Source organism: Dasypus novemcinctus, chromosome 10 (assembly GCF_030445035.2).
Source record: "Dasypus novemcinctus isolate mDasNov1 chromosome 10, mDasNov1.1.hap2, whole genome shotgun sequence".
Taxonomy (NCBI): Eukaryota; Metazoa; Chordata; class Mammalia; order Cingulata; family Dasypodidae; genus Dasypus; species Dasypus novemcinctus.
In genome coordinates this window covers 90,373,610-90,396,315 of record NC_080682.1, presented here as the reverse complement: position 1 = coordinate 90,396,315, position 22,706 = coordinate 90,373,610, and the positions used below count along the sequence as shown (strand labels likewise).

The following is a 22,706-nucleotide window of genomic DNA, read 5'->3' as shown; positions in this document are numbered from 1 at the left end:
TAACAAATATTCCACACTAATGAGGGATGTTGTTGATGTGGGTGTGGGGGAGGAAGTGGGGCATATGGGAACCCCTTATATTTTTTATGTAACATTTATGTAATCAAAAACTTCTTTAAAAATAAAAAAAAAATTAATTAAGACAAGAAAAAAAATGACAAGGAGACTTTCTAAATATGTTAGGGTATTTATAAAATACAAAACAGGTACAAAGTGACTTAATAGCCTTGTCTTATATATGTAATATTATTTATTCTTAATAATTACAAGACAAATCTTTTATAGATTCTCCAAAATTTTATTTTTATCTACTAAGCTAATAATTCTCATATGACTTAAAATCTTAAAGCAGCACCAGGAGCCAATTTTTTCCCCAAAGTTTTTCTCTAGCAATTCATAATTACTCAGTTCAGAAATGATTTTATCAGTCATAGAACTATATAGAGAATATAGAACATATAAATGAAGAAATGAATCAAATATCTAAGGTTTACATATTTGTCTCTACTTTCTCATAAAAATTAATGAGGACAAGTATTTCTAGGATTTATTTCTGTGGAAAAGCTTTTTTCTTCCTATTCATTGCCATCATCATCTTTATCATCATCATCATCATCACTGTCATCCTCCTCCTCCTCCTCCTCTTCATCATCATCATCACTTGATTCTTCATCAGTTTCATCTTCATCATCATCATCATCTGTTTCATCATCATCTTCTTCCTTATTCTTTTAATATTTACTTTTTGCTGAAAAATTAAATGTACAAAACTTCCGATTCTTTATTTCTCTTTAGGTAATACTCCTCTAGCTGAGAAAAAAAATTCCCCCTATATTGGTCAGAATAAGGACCAATATGGTCTCAGCCTGGCTATGTCCCTCACATTTCCCTTCACTGTCCAGTTGCTTTTTGTCTTATTTACCTAAGCCCTGGAGATAGTCAGGTGTTCAAATATTGGGCTGCAAAATTTTCTATTTCTATTGACTCAAAGGCACTAGAGAGGTCAAATGAGTTTCTCACAGCTTATGTAGGCTATGTCTGAGGCTGAACCTTAAATTTTCTGTCTCCCAAAGCAAATCCTTTCTCCTCGAGCAGATAGAATCAGTTTACATGTGACATGATGCTACAAACAAGTTTTTGAAGTTAGCATAACCAACAAAACAACACAGTCATAAAAGAAAGGTCTATTCCATGATGGGTTTGGGCATTCATTAGACTGTGACCATCTTTTAAAAACACTATTAGTTAAGAAGTATACACTAATTGTTACAAGAATGAGTTCTCGAGTCAGTTTCAATCTGAGACTTGACACTTTTTAGGTATAACTTTGGAAAAACAACAAGAAACTTCTAGCCTTTGGTTTCCTTGTCTATAAAAATAAGGATGGTTTTTATAATTATGATGATGATAATATTTTGTGCACTTAAAAATTCCTGCCAATAGTAATTCAATGAATTTTGTATTTCGTGTAAAATTTTAATTGATTACTTACTTCATTATCTTATTTACTGTTTCACAAAAAAAACCATGTTAGGTATTTCTAGGGTCCAAATTTACAAATTTATATCCAGGGCATCTTATTTTTGAATTTATACTCTAATTAGGGGGTTATCTACTCTGGTTTGGACCACCCAACGTGTTTCTTTTAAGCTCAATTTATTCTGCTAGTCAGGTTTACTCTTTGTTATAATCCTCCTTTGGTATCATGTGATGTAAGATTAAAGAGATACACTCCTATGGCTACCAAAATTTCTCCCCCAGGCTTTACAGTCTTCTCTTATTGTGGGCTCTATGATAATGAGTTCTGAAAGTATCTATTTCCTAGGCCATCTATTTCTGCGCCCCCCACCCACTGAAATCTTTACATTAGCCAGTTATAAATTTTGGCTTCTTTGTCAATTTACATAAGTACATGGGCTGACTAGTGGCCTTGTAGTTTAACTTTTGAGAGCACCATCATTTCTGGAGTCCACCTGAATTACATCAATTCATTTTGGTAACTAAAAGCCTATTCCTTTTTTTTAAAAAAAAATCTCCATCATACTTTATTATTCCCTCAATAGTTACCCTTTTCCTTTTTAAGAAATCAATTTTATTGATACATATCGATAAAGCATAAATCCATCCAAATGGATTTTGATATAATCACGTAGTTGTGGATTCATCACTTAAATAACTTTTAGAGCATTTTCATTATTCCAGTAATAATAATAATAAACTAAACAAACAAAACTCATCACCTTTCAATCTCTCTGTGCTTCCTATGCTGCACATAGCTATTTTGTTTCCTTCTCTCTACTCTATTTGTATTTAAATTTTGTAGAAACAGTCTTTTATGTGCAATATCACCCATATTCGTATTTTACAGGAGATTTTACTAAATTATACAGTTCTATGGTACATTTTTTAGCTTTCCTTCTAGTAATATACATGCCCTTAGACTTTCTCTTTCAACTACTGTCATACCCATATAATAGTCTGCTAGTCACAAAAACCATGATGTGCTCTCACCACTACTGGATTCCTTTTTAAATCCCTATTTCAAAAGTTATACTTTATTATTTATATCAGAGGAGCATCCAGCTCTCAAATATTTTGCAGAACATAGATAGATAGTTGGAAATTTCTGAATTTAGTGGATTTTTCCTATGCTAGCAAAGGTTACTCTCTCTTTCTCTTTCTTTGATAAGTCAATAGTAAAAAATTCTTGTGAGAGTGGTGGGGGAAATCCCCCAAAAGTTCCATGAATGCTTTTTTTTGGAGGTACCAGGTTTTGAATCCAGGACCTTGTATGCATGCACAGTGTGCACTCAATCACTGAGTTCACCCTCTTTTTTTTTTTTTTTTAAAGATTTATTTATTTATTTATTTAATTCCCCTCCCCTCCCCCGGTTGTCTGTTTTCTGTGTCTTTTTGCTGCGTCTTTTTTTTTTTTTCTTTGTCCGCTTGTTGTCGTCAGCAGCACGGGAAGTGTGGGCGGCGCCATTCCTCGGCAGGCTGCTCCCTCCTTCGCGCTGGGCGGCTCTCCTTATGGGTGCACTCCTTGCGCGTGGGGCTCCCCTACGCGGGGGACACCCCTGTGTAGCACGGCACTCCTTGCGCGCATCAGCACTGCACATGGGCCAGCTCCACACGGGTCAGGGAGGCCCAGGGCTTGAACCGCGGGCCTCCCATGTGGTAGACGGACGCCCTAACCACTGGGCCAAAGTCCGTTTCCCATGAGTTCACCCTCTTGCCCCATGAATTATCTTTTAAACATAGAATTAATATTCCTATCTCAGGTATGAAAGGTCCATGGAGTAAGACTGTTCCTTCCTTGGCTTTCAGATATTCATTAGCAAGAGTTATGTGGGAGCTCCAGATCTCTGTGTATACTTGATAAGCTCCCTCCTAGCAATTTCACTTTCTAACACAGCTTTTTCGCTACTATATGCCTTTGAACCATCAAAGAAAATCTCGGTATATCTGTTCTTTATCCCTATTTATGTTAGTGACAACAAGAAGTCTAGATGATAAGGAGTGTCTCTGATCCAAATTCAATATTCCCATGGACTGTGAACACTGCCTTGCCTTGAGTCTTCCAAACAATCTTATCCTGTTCATAATCTGCCATAAGTATAAGAGCACTTTATTCATCTTCTTTGGAATCCTCTGTATCCCCTTTACTTTTTTTCCCAGCATTTTAAAAAATAATTTTTTATTGTCTTTTTAAAAAAGATACATAGATCACAAAAAATGTTACATTAAAAAATATGAGGGTCCCATATACTCCACCTCCCACCCCCACTCTCCTCCCACATTAACAACCTCTCTTTCATCAGTGTGGCACATTTATTACATTTGGGGAATACATTTTGGAACACTGCTATACTGCATGGATTATAGTTTACATTGCAGTTTATACTCTCCCCCAATCCATTCAGTGGGTAATGGCAGGATATATAATGTCCAGCATCTGTCCTTGCAATATCATTTAGGACAACTCCAAGTCTTTTTTTTTTTTTTTAAGGATTCTTTTTTTTTTTGTCTTTATTTTTTTAATATTACATTCAAAAAAATATGAGGTCCCCATATACCCCCACCCCCCTCACCCCACTCCTCCTAATGCCCCCATATCACGTCTCTTCTCCCCTCTCCCTGCCCTCAGCAACTATTGGGCCACTGTCTCCACATCAATGATACAATTTCTTCCATTGCTGGAGTCACAATAGTTCTATAGTAGAATACCAGTAAATCCACTCTAATCCATATATTAGGTTAGCTAAGAGGTAGGTGAAGATTATCAACCAGCACACCAGGGAAATGAGAGTGCCTACAACTGCAAGCAGGAGAATCACATCTATCAGCCATGTGGGATCTAAGCCCCCTCTTGATTTAGAAGTGGAGTGGACATCACCATTCCAGGGTCCACAGGATAGAGGAAAAAAATATGGGTCCCCTTTACTTTTATCTCTACATGTCTCTGTATGATAAAATTTTTCACTGTTTTTCTTATGGATGTTTCTTATCTTTTCAATTGTTGATTAATTTTTTAACAGTTTGCAAAACGATTAATTTATCCAGAAATAATCAAATTATTATCACAAACAGGCATGGCCTAGGGAAAATTTGCCATCTAAAATGGATAATAACTGAAAAGTCTAAGCTAATGTAAGAAGCATTTTATGAGGGCTTTTTGGAGACTATGATTGCTTAATGTGGTGGGATATAAAAAGTAGCTGCAGTGCTTTGGTGAGTAGATGAAAATACCATTGAGACTTGGGACAATTTAATGGGTTAAGAGCAAGAGCAGTTAAATATCTGGGGCTCTGACTTACCCTGGAGGATTTGTTTCTGGAGCATCTCAGCCAAGCTCCTTTGATAATTTTTTTTCAGGATTTTCATGGTAACCTTCAGGGCATATTGTGACCTATAATGTTGGACCAGAATTTCAGCAAGATCTTCACTATCAGCTTCCTTAATTTTCCCTCTGGGAATATTCTTAAAAATTTTTTTCAGGTCAACGTAAGTGAGTTTACACTTAAATTTCTTCAATTCTCCATCTACAAGTTCTTGTAGTGAATTTGCCAAGTGCTCACGTGCCATTTTATACTCTCTTGAAGACATTGAGCAATACCTGCTAAGGAATTAAATGCCAGATAGAACAGAAAATATTAGTGGCTGAATAATTCATCTGAAATGAATTATTTATATTTATCAGGTAAGAATCCCAAGAAAAGGAGGAGACCAGATGAAGGTCAAACTAGTGAAAGAAAAGCCATGATAAAAGAGGAAAGACAATTGAATCTGTATTCCATGAGTGGAAATACATACAGGAACAATTAGAAGAAGTGATTTATTCTTAGTATGATTGAGAGACATCTTAGGAATAAGCTGAAGGCATGTCTTTGAATAACATTGAGAAGTAGCCACCTTAAACTGAAACAAGCCAAAAATTATTGTTAGCTTTTAGTAAATGTAAATTGTTGGAATGTCAAATATTCTGTAATTAAAAATATAACTCTAAGCAATGGTTCTCCTGGAGTCTAGAATGTAGTGAGTCCCAATCTCTTCTAGCATGGTCAAGTGTAAACCTGGGTTCCACATGCTTAAAGTAAGGCTTGCCATCATCATCTGCCTTGAGCCTATAAGCATTAATCTCAGTACGTCCTTTTACCTCTGATTGCTTGTTTTAAGAAGCATATACCTGTGCATGTTGCTATACAGTTAGAGCAGTCTCCTTGTGGCTATGTCTTATAACCCTCTCCAAATCTGAAACCTTTTCACTGTGCCCTGTGGAACATGAGTTCAGACAGCAAAAATGAAAGCAGGCTCTTCCCTAAGTCAGGCTTTCTCTGCTAACTTCTCAAATACACCTGATATACTACCCCTAAGGCATGTTAGACTTGCTGTTAACTTAATCAAGATTGCCTTTTTTTCAGACAACTGAATGACTCCTTATTTCAACTCCTTTAGGATTTTACTCAAATGTAACATTCTTAGTAAGCCTTTTCTAATCATATTAGGTAAAGCTGACATATCATGCTTCATATTTCCTTTTCTCCTTCCCTTTCATGATATATTTTTCACTTTAGCACTTTTCACCATACAATGTGATATATAACTTATTTATTTTGTTTGGAAGGAAAGATTCATAAGATGTAGTATAAAATTGATGTAAATACTTAACAAATAAATGTAGTAATAAAAAGTAATTGGGAAATGGATGTGGCTCAAGCAACTGAGTTCCTGCCTACCACATGGGAAGTCCCTGGTTTTAGTTCCTGGTATCTCTTAAAGAAGACAGTGAGCTGGTGCAATGGGCAAGCCGATATGACAAGATGATGCAACAAGAGACCCAAGAGAAAAACATAATGAGAGACACAAAAATGCAGGGAGCAGATGTTTCCAGTGCCTCCTAAAGAAGATGAGCAAGACAGCGAGCAGACATGATGGGTAGGCATGCAAGCTGATGCAACTAGACACACAAGAAGAAAAAAAAACATAATGAGAGACACAACAAAGCAGGGAATGGAGGTGGCTGAAGTAATTAGGTGCCTCCCCCCCACATTGGAGATCTCAGGTTCAATTCCTGGTGCCTCAAGGAAGACTAACAGACATAGCAAGTACAATCAATGGGGGGTGAGGAGAAATAAATAAATAAAAATAAATCTTAAAAAAAGTAATTATTTCTGGAATCAGAAAGAATTGACTAGAAAAGAACAATTTTGGTTCTGCTGTGATCAATATGGCAGTGTGAGACACTACAGGGCTTCCTCCAGAAGCTTTGAACAACCAGCAAGAACTGGAAGTAAAGCTCTAAAAAAAAAAAAAAACCAAACAGTTGAAGGACTTCAGTAACAGGGTGGAACTGAATCAAGAAAAAAGCTACTTAAAAATGGTAGAATTTTGTGGTACCCTGGCTAGCCCCTTTCTCACTCCTCACTGGTTCTGCATGGGCCAGCCTGCATTTCTAGTGCACAGTTCCCTGGTCCCAGTTCCAGAGGGAGTAGAGTAACCCTTATGCACATACTTGGAGCTTATATATCTGGTCCAAGGTGTCTGGTTGTGTGGCAGTGGCCTGAGGGATTTGCCATCTCAGAACTTACCCTGCATGTAGAAGGAAGCTTACTGAACTCTTCTACAGAATGCTCTGGAAGAGTAGTTGTGTAGCTTGGGGCAAGGGATTGCTGTCTGTAGGAGGTAGTAGGTAGGGTCTGGTACTGTGAGGAAGCTGTTTCCTAGGGAAGATGGAACCTTTATATTTGTGTAAATGGGGAAATTCCTAGGGTCAATCATGCATGCCCAAGACAAGAAACATGTACAGAAAGGATCAGAGAGGCCCTTTTGCTTTGGCTGGAGCTTTTCTCTCAACTCATTGTTTGGACAAAGTCTGAAGGAAGGCACACCCACAGTTCAATCAGCAAGGATATTTTCTTTTTTCCTTCACCTCCTTCTCTTCCTTCTTTCTACATCATCCTCCACATTATTCTTCTTAGTTCTCTCCTGACATTCAAGGAGAGCTCTGTCATAACATTAGCTGTATCCAAGTTTAAGGAACAGATGCCCCAGAATCTAAATTCCAGTGATAATACTTAAAATATCAAAATATCCAGGTTTCAACAAAAGTCTACAAACATACAAATAAACAGGAAGCAATGGCCCAGGAAAAAGAAGAAAATTAAAGTATTAGAAACCATTAATAAGGAAGACCAGACCTGGAACATATGGACCAGACATGGGACATATGAGAAAAAGACTTTTACAAAACTGGTCTTGAATATGTTCAAAGAACTAAAGGAAAACATGGACAAAGAAATAAAGGAAACCAGGAAATTGGTAGATGATCACAAAGAGAATATCAACAGAGAGATGGAAATTATAAAAATGAACCAAACAGAGCTGAAGACCGTAGTAACAGCAATTAAAAATTTGCCAATGGAGTTCTTTAGCAGACTGGAGTTCGTACAAGATAGAACCAGGAAACTTGAAGATAAGATGACTGAGATCATTCAGTGTGTGGAGCAGAAAGACTAAAGAATGAAGAAAAGTGATCAGAACCTGAGGAACCTGTAGGACACCATCAAGTGTACCAATGTATGCATCGTGGTAGTCTCAGAAGGAGAAGAAAGGGATAAAGAGAATATTCCAACAAATAATGACTAAAAATGTCCCCAATTTAATGAAAGACATGAAAACACACCTCCAAGTACTCAACAAACTCCAAACAGGATAAACTCAAATAGACCTATGATACAACATATTACAGTTGGACTCCTGAATGCCAAATATAAAAAGAGAATTCTGAGAGCCACAGGAGAGAAGCAATGTGTCACATACAAGGGTACCTTAATAAGATTAAGTGCCTATTTCTCACTGGAAACCATTGATACAGGATGATGTATTAAACTGATGAAAGCCAAAAAGTTCCAACCAAGAATTCTATATTTGGCAAAACTGCTTTCAAAAATGAGGGAAAGAGTAAGACATTCCCAGATAAACAAAAGCTGAGTACCCAACCACAAAATGATTGGATTTAGCAAATTAAAATACAAGATGCCCAGTTAAATCTATAATTAAGATAAACGATGAAAAAATTTGAAGTAAATATATTCCATGCAATATTTGGGAATATTTATACTAAAAATTTATTCATTGTTCATCTGAAATTCAAATTTAACTAGATGTTCTGTATTTCATTGGCATCTCTATTTGTATGTGATTTGGTATACATAAGCACATATTTCTGTTCTATGTATACCTCAGGGTGTGCATCGGCTGTGCATATTTCAGTGTAATTAATTGCATTGACAGTGTTGTGCTACCATCACTACCATCCATTACAAAAACATCCATCATTATGAATTAGGAACCCAGTACACTGCAAGCCTAGCTTCCCATTCCCAGTCTCACCCTATCTGCTGGTAGCCTATATTCTAGATTCTGACTCTATAAGTTTGCTTATTCTAATTGTTTCAAAACAGTGAGATCATAAAATATTTGCCTTTTTGTGTCTGGTTTATTTCATTCATCACATTGTCTTCAGGTTTCATCCATATTGTCACATGTATTAGGACTTCATTCATTTTATGGTAGAGTAATATGTTATGTATATACCACATTTTATTTATCCACTCATCAGTTGATGGACTCTTGGGTTGCTTCCATCATTTGGCAATTGTGAATAATGCTACTATGAATATTGGTATGCAAATATCTGTTCGAGCCTGTTTTTTCAATTCTTTTGGAATATAGCTAGAAATGGGATTGCCAGGTCATATGGTAGTTCTTTTTTTTTTTTCATTCATTTAAAAAAAATATTACATTAAAAAAATATGAGGTCCCCATTCACCCCCACCGCCCCCACCCCACCACTCCCCCACAGCAACACTCTCCCCCATCATCATGACACACCCATTGCATTTGGTGAGTACATCTCTGGGCATTGCTGCACCTCATGGTCAATAGTCCACGTCATAGCCCATACTCTCCCATGTTCCATCCAGTGGGCCATGGGAGGATCTACAAAATCCAGTAATTGTCCCTGCAGCACTACCCAGGACAACCCCAAGTCCCGAAAATGCCTCCACATCTGATCTCCTCCTCCCATTCTGTGAGGTAGGAGTCCTTCTTGTTTTCTTTAATGGAGGTCATTTTTCCCAGCATCATTTGTTGGAAAGATTATTCTTTCTCAAATGAGTGGTCTTTCTCCCCTTGTCAAAATTCATAAATGTGAGGGTTGATTTCTGAGGTCTTAATTCTATTCCATTGGTCTATATGTCTGTCACTGTGCCAGTACCATGCTGTTTTGATTCCTGTGGCCTTTAAATACATTTTAAGATCAAGAAGTCTGAGTCCTCTGACTTCATTCTTTTTTTTCAAGATGGCTTTAGCTATTCAAGGTCCCTTACCCTTCCATAAAAATTTGATAATTAGTTTTTGTATTCCAGCAAAGAAGATTGTTTGTTGGGTTGCATTGAATCTGTAAATTGATTTGGGTAGTGTATTAGTCAGGGTTCTTTACGGAAACAGAACTGACAGGAGCTATCTATAAATAGTACGAGATTTTATAAAATTGACTCCCATGACTGTGGGACTGCACAAGTTCAAATTTTGTAGGGCAGGCTGCAAGCCAGGGTCTTTGATGAAAGTCCTTCATGAGTACTCCAGGAGATGCTGTCTGTCTGAAATAGAGATGGGTATTCTCTCTCTGAATGCTGAAATCACTTCTTCTTTAAGGCCTTCAACTGATTGGATGAGATGTCACTCATTACTGAAGGCAATCTCTTCAGTTGATTATAGATGTAATCAGCTATTTATGCAATCAAGTCACTGATGATTAAAGTCCATGAAATGCCCTTGTATTACAATTAGCCTAATGCTTCCTCAACCAAACAACTAGGCACTGCTGAGGCAGGCTGGAACAGGGACATGAGGGGAAAATGGTGCTGTAGGAAAGCACTAGGGCAATGAGGAAAAATATCAGTTCTATGTAAAACTCTTGCTTGTGGTCACCCATCTTTGCCTGTGCCTGACAGCAGAAAGTTCAGCCAACAAGGAAGGAGTCAACCACGTAAGGCCAAATACCTGAAGACAATAGATAATGAGGAGCCCATTTGTACCCCCTTCCCTGACCCTCACTCAGGCCAGCAGAGACTCAGAACCAATGAAAATGCTGTGTTTCCAATCTTTCTGCATACTCAGAACCAGTGAGAATGTTATAACTCACAAGTCTAGATTTACATAGAGGAAGGAAGGGGTTGGGGGAGGCCAGTCTTAAATAAGGCCCCAGCCCCAGCCCCACCATGTATCTTGCCCTTGAGCAAGCATATACTCAAGTCGAGTCTGTACTCTCATTTTCTTTTATTTCTCAATAAACCCTTTACTTGCTTTCTTAAAATATGGCATGTCTGATTCTTTCTCATGACGTAGGCAAGAACCTGGAAACCCACCACCAGCAACAACTTTGGTGAGCCAGCCAGGAGTGAAGGAGGCAAGTAACACTGTCTACCACCGGATGAAGACTGGTGAGTCTAGGCTTTTAATCAGAGCCTGTCTGTGCCATCTTTTGTCTGTCTACCATTTCCTCCTGCCATTTCCAGTCTCCCCCTTTTGTCTGTTCACCCTTTCCTCCCTTCATTTCCTCCTACCATTTAAAATGAGTTTCTCAATCAGTTCCCACAGGACATAATCTCAGTCTACCCAGAGCTTTCCAGCTCCCTTTTTGGAGGTGGCAGGGGTTAGTGCCTACACCATGTAGATTCAAGGAGTTTCTGGCTGGTGGATGAAACCAACCTGTAGGCCTGACTGAGGACATTCCCTGAGTCATTTAAGAGTCTGCTGGAAGTCCACCAGGCCTTCAAATCTCTCCTTACATATTCAGTAACTTTCTCCAAGACAATTTTTGGTGGTTTATGTCATTTCTCTGGTGCCCTCCCTTCTCTAAGCCTGTCAGTTCTACCACTTGAGTCTTGGGACCCTTCTCCACAGGGAATAATTTCAGCCTGACCAGGTTTTTCCATCTCCCTCTTTGGAGGAGGCAGGGGCTAGCCCCATGCCATGCAGATTCAAAGAGAACTTGGGCACATGGCCTGAGTTATGTAGGAGCCCAAAGGAGAGGTCCTATAACTATCCATCGCCTCATACTCCATCTTCCTATCCTTCTGTTGCTCCCTCCTCCAACTTCTCTGTGCTTTCCCCGTTCTTTCTTTATGTCTTTGCACAGGATATGACTACCACCTGTTGTGGCATCTCCTCAGGCCAATAGTTGACCCCTTTTAATCAGGGCACATTCAATCTTCTGATGACTGCTGCCCCTTTCCTTGTTGGGTCTGTGAATGCCTCAGAAATGGAAAATGTATTTGTCAGAGAGGTCCCCAAGACTCCCACAATTGGCCATGCCTGGTGGCTTGTCCCTTCCTCAGTCCCTTAGAGGCTCTGATATTCTGTTAATCTGTTACCTCCAGGGCTCCCAAGGCTGATTTGTCTGCAAGCCACAGAACACTCTTTGGCTCCTTGATATCTGGTTTAACAGCAGAACTTGGTCCTTGGCAGCAGCCATAAAAATGAGCTCCTGACCTTCAGTCCCTAGTCATTTGGTCAGTCTTAAAGTCTCTCTCATGGCCATTTCCTAAGACCTCTTAAAAGGGAGCCAAAAGTCTCTAGCCACCCCTTTCCTAGGGAGGAAATCTGGCTTTGAGCTTTTGTCTGCAAACCAGACCCAGACATCTCCCATGACCCTATGTGCCCTGGGGATGCCCAACAGCAAGGGCTACTGATCCCCCTGGGATGCCAAGACAGTGAGCAGTCCATTCGCTCAGGTTTAGGAATGGGACTCCACTAAGACTGATGAATGTATTCACACTAGGATAATGGACAGTTCCTCCAGTATTCCCATAGACTCCCACTGGGGTGTCTCTTCAGGAACTGGATCAACCTACCTTCTGAAGCTCTAAAAAGGAAAAGGCTGATTTTTTTTTCTGCTACTCTGCATGACTGCAATACAAATTAGAGGATGGCCAAGAGTGCCACTAAATGGGACCCTCAATTACAACCCCATACTTCAGTTGGACTTCCTGTGTAAGAGGGCTGGTAGATCCTGACTCTAGGGGAGGAAGGATCCTCCTAAGAACTTACTTCATTAGTTAGTCTGTCTTGGATACCCACAGGAAGCTGCAAAAGCTTTCCATGGGCCCCCAAACTTCCATTAACTCCCTTTTAGAAACAGCCTTCTCAGTTTTCAACAATTGAGACTATGCCACCAAGGAGAAACTGGTAAGGAAGGGCAAGCAAAGGGCCCAGGAACAAGCTCACCTTTTAGCCACTGCCATTAAATTTACCCTGTCACTTCAGGGCCACCAGAAGCCAGGCTCCATGGCAGCAGGAACCTGTTTCAAGTGTGGAGAGGCAGGCCACTGGAAACATGACACCCTCAAACTGCCTCACTGCTGGGACCCACCAGGGCCTTGCTCTAGGTGTGGAATGGATGGGCACTGGACCCAGAGCTGCACTACTTCCCATGGAAGGAGCTGGGCTCTCCCATGTGTGCTGCTTATCACAGCCAAGGAGGATTTAAGGGGCCCAAGGCCAGGTGTGACTCCCTGATGACACCATAAACCATCAACCTGGAGGAGCCTTGGGTAACCCTCGACAAGGCAGGTAAGATTTTCAATTTCTTAACCGCCCCAGGAGCCACTTACTTGGTCCTGACCTGCTACTCTGGACCTCTTTCATGTCAGTTGTGCCTAGTAAGAGGAGTGGATGGGGAATCAAGATCTAGGCTATTTACCAAATCTCTCCCCTGTAGAATAGGAAACCTCCTCATAAACCATCAATTCCTAGTTATTCCAGAATGCCTGGTTCCATTACCATAACTGGGACAAGAACTTCCCCATTCCTTGGGAGCCAGCATCTGATTAATAGACCCCATCTTGACCCCCCAAGTGTATGGCACCTTGGAAATGAGCGCTTTAATCTGGATTTGAAGTCATTTGAGTCTGTAATGTTAGCATCAGACTCAAAGATTCACCCAAGCACAATCTCCCAAGGAATGGCCAACCAAATAAATCCCTTAGTATGAGATACAGGAATTCCCAGTTGGGCCCTACAGTTTCCCTCAGTCTCCATTGCTCATAATACTCATCAGCCCTAGCTCCATAGGAAGCAGGATCCTCTCAAGTAGGAAGCTGTTAAAGGACTGTTGTCCATGATTATAAAGTACCTGGAGAATCGCCTCCTAATTCTCTGCCAGTTCACTTGCAATACTTGAATTCTTTCAGGGAAAAAACCTGCAGTACTTAACCCTTGTGAGAGGTAGGTAATTGGGATGCATCCCCCAGAGCAGCCCCAATTCATGGCTTGTCAGTGCAAGTCTTCCTTGGAACCCTCAGCTCACGCCTAGCAGCTGCCTGGGGATTTCCATGGAGTACCGAGGCTGGAAGTTTTGGGTGAGGTTTCTGTCATTGGGGGAACACTGGGTGCTTTGTGCAAAGGTGATTCTAAAGTCAGGTCTTTCTCTATGCTAAGTGTGTAGAATTCTTCTTTCTGTTCTAATCTGTGCTTACTTCAATTTTGTCAATCTGCTCATGTCTAGGGGCTACTAAATCAGATTTGGGGTTCATCTGTTAATTTTGTATTTTAAGTTGGGAAACTCAGAATGTGCCAACTATATCTCCTTTGGGTTGTATATTGGATAATTGGTCTAAACTTAAAAGAAATTGATTTTCCATTGCAACATCACCTGATTACAGTGTGAATTGAATAATGCTGAAAAGTAACCTAAAGATGAATTTCAATACTATATTCCAATTGGATTTGTTTTGTAAAAAAAAAAAAAAAAAATCACAAATGGGATTAGTTCATCTGCTGGAAAAGTGTTACTAATAAAATAGTTTTGGTAACTTAGTTGATAAACAAAAGTGCCCAAATTGATTTGAAGTGAAAATTTACAAGAAACTGTAACTAAGAGTTGACAAAAAATTATATATAACTTTATGTTATAAAACAGCAAAAGGATTGTATTAGTCAGCCGAAGGGGTGCTGATGCAAAATACCAGAAATTGCTGGTTTTTATAAAGGGTATTTATTTGGGACAGGAATTTACAAATACCAGGCCATAAAGCATAAGTTACTTTCATCACCAAAGTCTATTTTCACATGTTGGAGCAAGATGTCTGCTGATGTCTGCAAGGGTTCAGGCTTCCTGGGTTCCTTCCTTCCTGGGGCTTGCTTCTCTTTCCTCTGTGAGCTTACTTCCTGCAGCTCCAGCTTAAGGCTTCAGCATCAAACTCCAACATCAAAAAACCCTTAACTCTGTCCTTTGCCATGCCTTTTATCTGACACAAGGGGTGCCCTACTGGCACAAGAGGTTTACATAATTACTTAATCAAGTAAATCTTTGAATACAATATAATCTAATATGCTCAGAGGAAAAGATCAGTTTACAAACATAATCCAAGATTTCTTTTTGGAATTCATCAATAATATCAAACTGCTACAAGGATAATATCTGAAGTTGCTGAAACTGGCTGGATTTGGTCTAGACTTGCTATTGTGATGGCATTTCTAAACTAAACTTACCTTTGCTTATGGTTATTTTAAGACTAGCTTCACCCTGTGTACAACTTGCTATTGTGATGATAATCATACTATTCTCCCCTGTTTGAATCTGTAGAAACTTCTGCTCCACTTAGTTTGGGGGAAGGCAGATTTGAGACAGCCCAGTTTCTAATCCTTCTACTGGCATTAATAACTCTTCCGTCTTTCATGATTATCCAGGTATGACTCAAAGGAGCCCAGAAGAACCTCACAAACTTGGAGAAGATCGCTGTAAGTGCTTATCTATGTAAATGAATATTCCTGGAGCCAAAATCAGAGAAGCCAAATAAGATGGAAAGGTCATATAAAAATCTAAACATAGAAACCATTGGAAGAAAATGCTATTCCTAAGCAATTTGATCTACTCTGCCTACACCAGGGGCCTTCTCTTTGGGAGAACTATTGGGGAAGGATTAGGTATAATAAGATTGGGAAATATAAGTTTAGGTTAAAACTGTATACTAGGCTGGGAAATTAAGATTAATAAGGACAAGGGGAATATTACAGAATGTACCTTGATTTGCATAGCCCAATTTAAACCTTTTAACAACATTGGAATGAAAATAATTTATAATTCAGTGCCAAATTTCAGTAAGTAAAGAAAAAGTCCTGGAAAGTTATGGAAATATTTTTCTAAATTATGATTTAAAAATTAATAATAATATATTCTAAAACCTGGCAGTCAGTATGCTTTTAAGGTTATTTATAATTTTAGAATATTATTAACAAAAGAAGTATTTAGCTTTCTGTGGAGGAAGGGAAAAAAGAACATTTCTGCATAAACTATAATTGTTTCAATTTTATTTGGCTTGCTTGTAATCTCCCTAGGTTTATAGGATATTAATAAAATAAATTAATACTATAGTTATTTAATCTTTAAGATCATAAAAATGTAAGTTTGTGTTTAATGAAATTAAGTTAAAGAAGAAAATGTAAATCTGTCCTAAAGTGAAATGACTAGTTTTCACAGAACAGAATGAGGAATATAAGACAATACTTAAGTGGATAAAGTAAATTTCATTGGTTGTTGAGTGTAATTTAATAAGCTTATTTAGAGGAGAATTATCTAGTCTATTTTCTAAACTGAAGAATTTCAATAAATGTTGAATTCCAGGAAGCCATTATTAAGTAGAAATATGAATTGAAATTGATAACAAAATGTACCTTTATAATAGAGAAACCTGTCAGAAGCCACCTCAATCTGAATATTGAGGTCCTGGTAGGGGGAAGATAATCTTGATTCCATTGAGTATCTTAGGTTATCATAAAATATTAAAAATTTTTTTTCCTATATTGATAAAATAAAATACCTGTTAATTAACTTAATCATTGTAAAGTTGTAAAAGTAAAAAATTGAATTACTGAAAATAGTTAAGTTCATTTGATATGTTGTACATTGCATTGGAAGTGTTTAGAACATGTATAAAACTCAAAAAGAGATAGACTTCAGTGTTGTCACACTCTCTGGTGCATTCAAACCAGGCCCCCAATACCCCCACCTGGTGCCTCTCCATTTGAATTTTTGGCTAGATTGGTCACTAGAACTCCTAAAACAATAAAAGTACCTCAACAGACTCCAGCACCTACAATCTGATTTATTGGACTTACCACACTCAGCTAAGATGGAGTTGAAGAAGGACAATCACCACACCATGGAGCCTAGAGTGATTACAACTGAAAATGGGAGGATTGCATCCAGCATCCATGTGGAATTTGAGCCTCCTCTTGACATAGAGGTGCAATGGACACAACCAATCCAATGTCCACATAGAAGAGGTGGTATTGGATTGAGAAAAGTGGACATGGTGGACGATGGGTATGGGGAAAGGCAGGAAGAGATGAGAGGTGGAGGTGTCTTTGGGACATGGAGCTGCCCTGGATGGTGCTTCAGAGGCAATCACCAGACATTGTAAATCCTCACAGGGCCCACTGGATGGAATGGAGGAGAGTATGGGCCATGATGTGGACCATTGACTATGAGGTGCAGAGGTGCCCAAAGATGTACTTACCAAATCCAATGGATGTGTCATGATGATGGGAATGAGTGTTGTTGGGGGGGGAGAGGGGGGGGTGGGGGAGCGGGGTTGAATGGGACCTCACATATATATTTTTGATGTAATATTATTACAAAGTCAATAAAAAAAAAAAAGAAAAAAAAAAAAGTACCTACCATATCTCCTGGTCATGCTCCTGAAGTAGATGGAAATACGTTAATGTTTCAGACTCCTGCCACCTAGTGATGGCTTGATATCACTAGATTTACAATGGTCATTGCCTCAAGACTGGCTCTATTTCACAGTGCCAAAGAGGGCTATGCACAAGGTTGGTGAAGCATTGGAGCCTACCTTTCTTGTTCTCTCCAGAACCAATGAGGCTGCAGCATGCTGGTTGGGTGAAGGATGTATCAAGTTGAGCAATAATTACCAGAGTAATGTGAGTAAAACCTAAACAGACACAACTGGCATTATGGCTTGCTCCCATGGAGAGACAGCATGTATGGTATTGCAAACCTGCGGTTTAAATATTAACTACAGCCCAAAGAGAAACTTGGGCATTTATTAGTATCAAGTGTTGTACCTATATACCTGATGAATATGATACTATCTCCTATATTCTAGATCATATGCAGAGGAATATTGAACATGTTAAAAAAACTAGGAAAACTTACTTCATTTTCTAAGTAATTAATGAACATGGCAATATGATAAAAGAATGGCTCTCTTAAGTACTGTCTTTATTTTGCTTGCCATATGCTTGCCTTATTATTGCCTATATTGTCTTTGTGAGTTTATGTCTAGGGCATCCTCCAAGATGTATGGAAATTTTCCTCACTTTTTATCAGCAGAAAGTAACTACAGAAGATGAAACCTTTGCCCACTCTAACATTTGCCAGCCAGTTCCAATCACTGTCCCAAGTGCACCTCCTCTCAGCCTCAATAGAATAGCCAGAGAGTTTTGTACCCCATTAGGCAGGAACTACTTCCCTGAACCAGCAAGTAGCACCTACAGAAAACTGGCCATCACCCTTCAGCCCTCCCTTAAGAATAAGGGTGAAAACTCTCTGAGGGGGAAGTTGAGGCAGGGTAGCACAGGGACTTGAGAGAAAAAGGGTGCTGTAGGAAAGAACTAGGGCAATGAGGAAAAAACCAATCAGTTCTGTGTAAAACTCCTGCCCACAGGCACTCATCTTTGCCTGCATCTGACAGTGGAAAGTCCAACAAGGGAGGAATCAACCACCTAAGGCTGGATACCTGGAGACAATAGATAATGAGAACCCATTTGAACCCCCTCCTCTGACCTTCACTCAGGCACTCAGACACTCAGAACCAATGAGAATGTTGTAAGTCACTAGTCTTCATTTACGTGGGGAAGACCAGCCTCAAATAGGGCCACAGTCCCAGCCCCAGTGTGCATCTCGCCTTTGAGCATGCCCACACCCAGGGCTTCATTATGTACTCCCAATTCCTTTTGATTCCTAGTAAACTCTTTACTTGTTTGCTTAAAATATTGCATGTCCTTAAATTCCTTTATGTGACATATCCAAGAACTTGGAAACCCCCCACCAGTAACACCATTACCTGGCTGAGTTGACACATTAGCCTAACCATCACAGTCCACCGCTTGTCAACTTGGCAACCATACACACCACCTTAAATCATACTTAGTCTCTAAATAAAGACAATAACAGACTATATATATATATATATATATATATATATTTTTTTTTTTTTTTTTTCATTTAACAATACTCAACTGTCCTGTGTACAACTGGAAACACACTAAATCTCTCCAGAATAGGGTGCAAGTCCTTGGGTAATATTCACTCTTAAACTTGGCATCCTTAAATACTACAGCATGAATTATGTCATATGACATATGATAAGGGGAAGAATAGGGAAGAAACCAAAGACATTCATTTTATGTACATATACAAATGTACTCAAAACAAGGAAGAAATATTCATGATCATTACAGAACTCATTTCCGTAACTGGTCACATGGTTGAAATTCAGATTTATCACTACCTTCTTCCACTACCCATTCCATGTTTCCTTTACCCTCAGCAAGCATCTCAGCTGGTTGTTGTTCTATGCCTGGTGGGGTGATGCAAACCTTCATTCCTGAAAGTTCTGTACCATTATTTTTTTTTTTTTTATTGTTTCTGTTTTTTTTTTTTAAATTTTTAAATTTTTTATTGACTTTGTAATAATATTACATTAAAAATATATATGTGAGGTCCCATTCAACCCCACCCCCCCACCCCCCCTCTCCCCCCCCCCCAACAACACTCGTTCCCATCATCATGACACATCCATTGGATTTGGTAAGTACATCTTTGGGCACCTCTGCACCTCATATACATTGGTTCACATCATGGCCCATACTCTCCTCTATTCCATCAAGTGGGCCCTGTGAGGATTTACAATGTCCGGTGATTACCTCTGAAGCACCATCCAGGGCAGCTCCATGTCCCGAAGACGCCTCCACCTCTCATCTCTTCCTGCCTTTCCCCATACCCTTTGTCCATTATGTCCACTTTTCCCAATCCAATGCCACCTCTTCTATGTGGACATTGGATTGGTTGTGTCCATTGCACCTCTATGTCAAGAGGAGGCTCAAATTCCACATGGATGCTGGATGCAATCCTCCCATTTTCAGTTGTAATCACTCTAGGCTCCATGGTGTGGTGATTGTCCTTCTTCAACTCCATCTTAGCTGAGTGTGGTAAGTCCAATAAATCAGATTGTAGGTGCTGGAGTCTGTTGAGGCTCAGGATCTGGCTATCACATTGTCAGTCCAGAGATTCAAATCCCCTAAATATATCTTAAACCCCAACATTAACTGCACCTCCAGCACATTAGCATGAAAGTCTTATGAAGGGAGATCCCATCTGAGTCCAGATTCATCACACATAAACACCATTTCCAAAGAGGGGCCATCTGCCCTGGTAGTTAACCCCATCGGCCATGACCATAACTCCCATGGGTCTCTTTAGCCCTCAAAGGAACCAATATCTGGGGGTTGTATCTGCTTTATCTGTCTCTCTGACTCTGCTCAGTTGTGCATGAGGGCAAACCTTCTGCCAGCCTCCAGACTCTTTTTTAGAAACTCGTAGCCATATAAACTCATTTCTCCTTTCCATTTCCCCCTTACTTTAGGTCAAACAGCATTTTAAAGTCATGGTATTTTATGTAGACATGGATATTCTGCTGATCCGCATTGAACCTTCCGTATAAGGTCATTTTCCAGTTGCATCATCAGTTGGTAGTTGATAGTGGTCCCTCGTTGCCAGGGAGGCTCATCCCCAGGTGTCATGTCCCGCGCTGGGGGGAAGGCATTGCATTTACATGCTGAGTTTGGCTTCGAGACTGGCCACATTTGAGTAACATGAAGGCTGACAGAAGGAAATTCCCAGGCTCTGTACCATTATTAGTCCTGCGTACTTGGGGTGCTGTGGTCTTCCATTGACTTTAACCACAGGGCATGTGTATTAGTCTGCCCAAGTAGCACTGATGCAAAGTACCAGAAGTCCGTTGGCTTTTATAAAGGATATTTATTCGGGGTAAAAGCTTAACGTGATAAGATCCTAAAGCAGAGGTTCTTAATGTGGGGTAGATTTCAGGAGGTCCATGGACTTGAATTGAAAAAAATCAACTTATTATCTTTATTTTCTTTGACCTCTAACTGAAATCTAGCATTTCTTTCACTTACGAATGTATGCAGTGAATTACAGTAGTATTCATTTTATATCACATTACAGTTGTTGCATATCTTGAAAAACCACTTATCTTCATCCATACTTCAAACTTACAGTAGTTGTTAGACCTGACGCTAGTTGAGTATCATAAAACTATCTGTGACTACATTCTGGGAAGAGGGCCATGGTTTTCACCTGATTGGCAAAGGGGCCCATGGAACAAAAAAGGTTAAGAACCAGTGCCCTAAAGAGTCCAGCTCAAGGTTGTTTTCTCACCAAAGTCAGTTGCCATGTGTTGAAGCAAGATGGTCACTGATCTCTGCCTTTCCTCTCTTTCCTGGGCTTCCATTTCCTCTTGAGGCTCTGTGGGCCCAGCTTCTTCCTGATCTCAATTGTAGGCTGTCTCTCAAGGCTTCTCATATCAGTGTTGACTCTCTTCCCAAGGCAAATGGTTCATCTCTTTCCCCAGGGCATTAGATGTTTGAGACTTCTCCTTTCTGTCACATGGCAGACAGGATCAAAATGACAAAGTTCTCTCCTCTTCCATGTGTCTTCTTGAGTGAGTGTCCATTTATATCAGTCCACTAATGGGGCAGGTACTCAACCTGAGTCACACCCTATTGATGTGGCTGAATCAAAAGCCCTAAATGGATTTTATCAAGTAATCTTAAATCCTTTGGATTTAATACAATCAAAGGGTATCACACCCAGAGGAATAGATAAGTTTACAAACATAATCTTTCTCTTTTTGGGAGTTAGAAAATAATCTCAAATGGTCACAGCATGTTAATACTAAGAAATGCCCTAGAAAGCTCCTGTATTTTAGGCAAACTCTTCTTTACCTCCAATGTGTAGGTGCAGTCCTGTTTCCTCTTGATAGTCAGGGGAGTTACTGTACTCTACTAGCCAGCACAGTAATTCCCTTCTTTGCTTCTTGATTCAGAGGAATGAGGGGCCCAAAGTAGCCAGGTGGCAGTCTTTACTTCCAGTTCAATGGAATTGTTGTGGTCCCTGGTGGAAGCACTCCTCCTTTTTGAACAAAGACCTATAGACCAGCAGAGGTTATGGTTGCAGTGACAGGAAGCAAAAATTCTCCTAGTGGATCACTAGGAGTAGTAGTGAGTGGTGCCACTCCCATTTCCAATCCTTAGTTCCTGTATCTGTAATCCTGGCTATGAGAGAATCAGCACCATAGATTGGATGCTGATTTAGAGCATGCACGGCCTCCTGGAGAACATTGTTCCAGCTCTAAAAAGTATTGCCAACTAGTTGGTGCTGTAATTGAGTCTTAAAAAGGCTATTCCACCATGCTTTCAATCTGGCTGCTTCAGGATGATGGGGAACATCATAAGACCAGTGAATTCTATGAGCATGTACCCACTTCCACATATAATTTGCTGTGAAATGTGTTCCTTGATCAGAAGCAATGCCGTATGGAATACCATGGCAGTGGATAAGACATTCAGTAAGTCCACAGATGGTAGTTTCAGAAGAAGCATTATGTTCAGGAAAGGCAAACACATATCCAGACTATGTGTCTATTCCAGTTAGAACAAATTGCTGTCCCCTCCATGATGGAAGTGGTCCAATGTGATCAACCTGCCACCAGGTAGCTGGCTGATTACCTCAGGAAATGGTGCCATAATGGGGGCTGAATGTGTCTCATATGCTGGGCAATTGGGCACTCAGCAGTGGCTGTAGCCAGGTTGGCCTTCGTGAGGGGAAATCCACGTTACTGAGCCCATGCATAGCCTCCATCCCTACCACCATAGCCACTTTGTTCATGACCCCATTGGGCAATGAAAAGAATGGCTGGGAAAAGAGACTGTTAGCCACAGAGTGGGTCATCTTATCACTTGATTACTAAAATCTTTGTATTAATCAGACAAAAGGGGTGCTGATCCAAAATACCAGAAATGGGTTGGTTTCTATA

The 22,706-nt window shown here is 39.8% G+C and overlaps 1 pseudogene; it reads right to left on the bottom strand.

Annotated features, from left to right (window-relative positions):
• Positions 1-575: 575 nt before the first annotated feature.
• Positions 576-22,706, bottom strand: part of LOC101445090 (SCY1-like protein 2 pseudogene) — a 107,762-nt pseudogene continuing 85,631 nt past the window's right edge.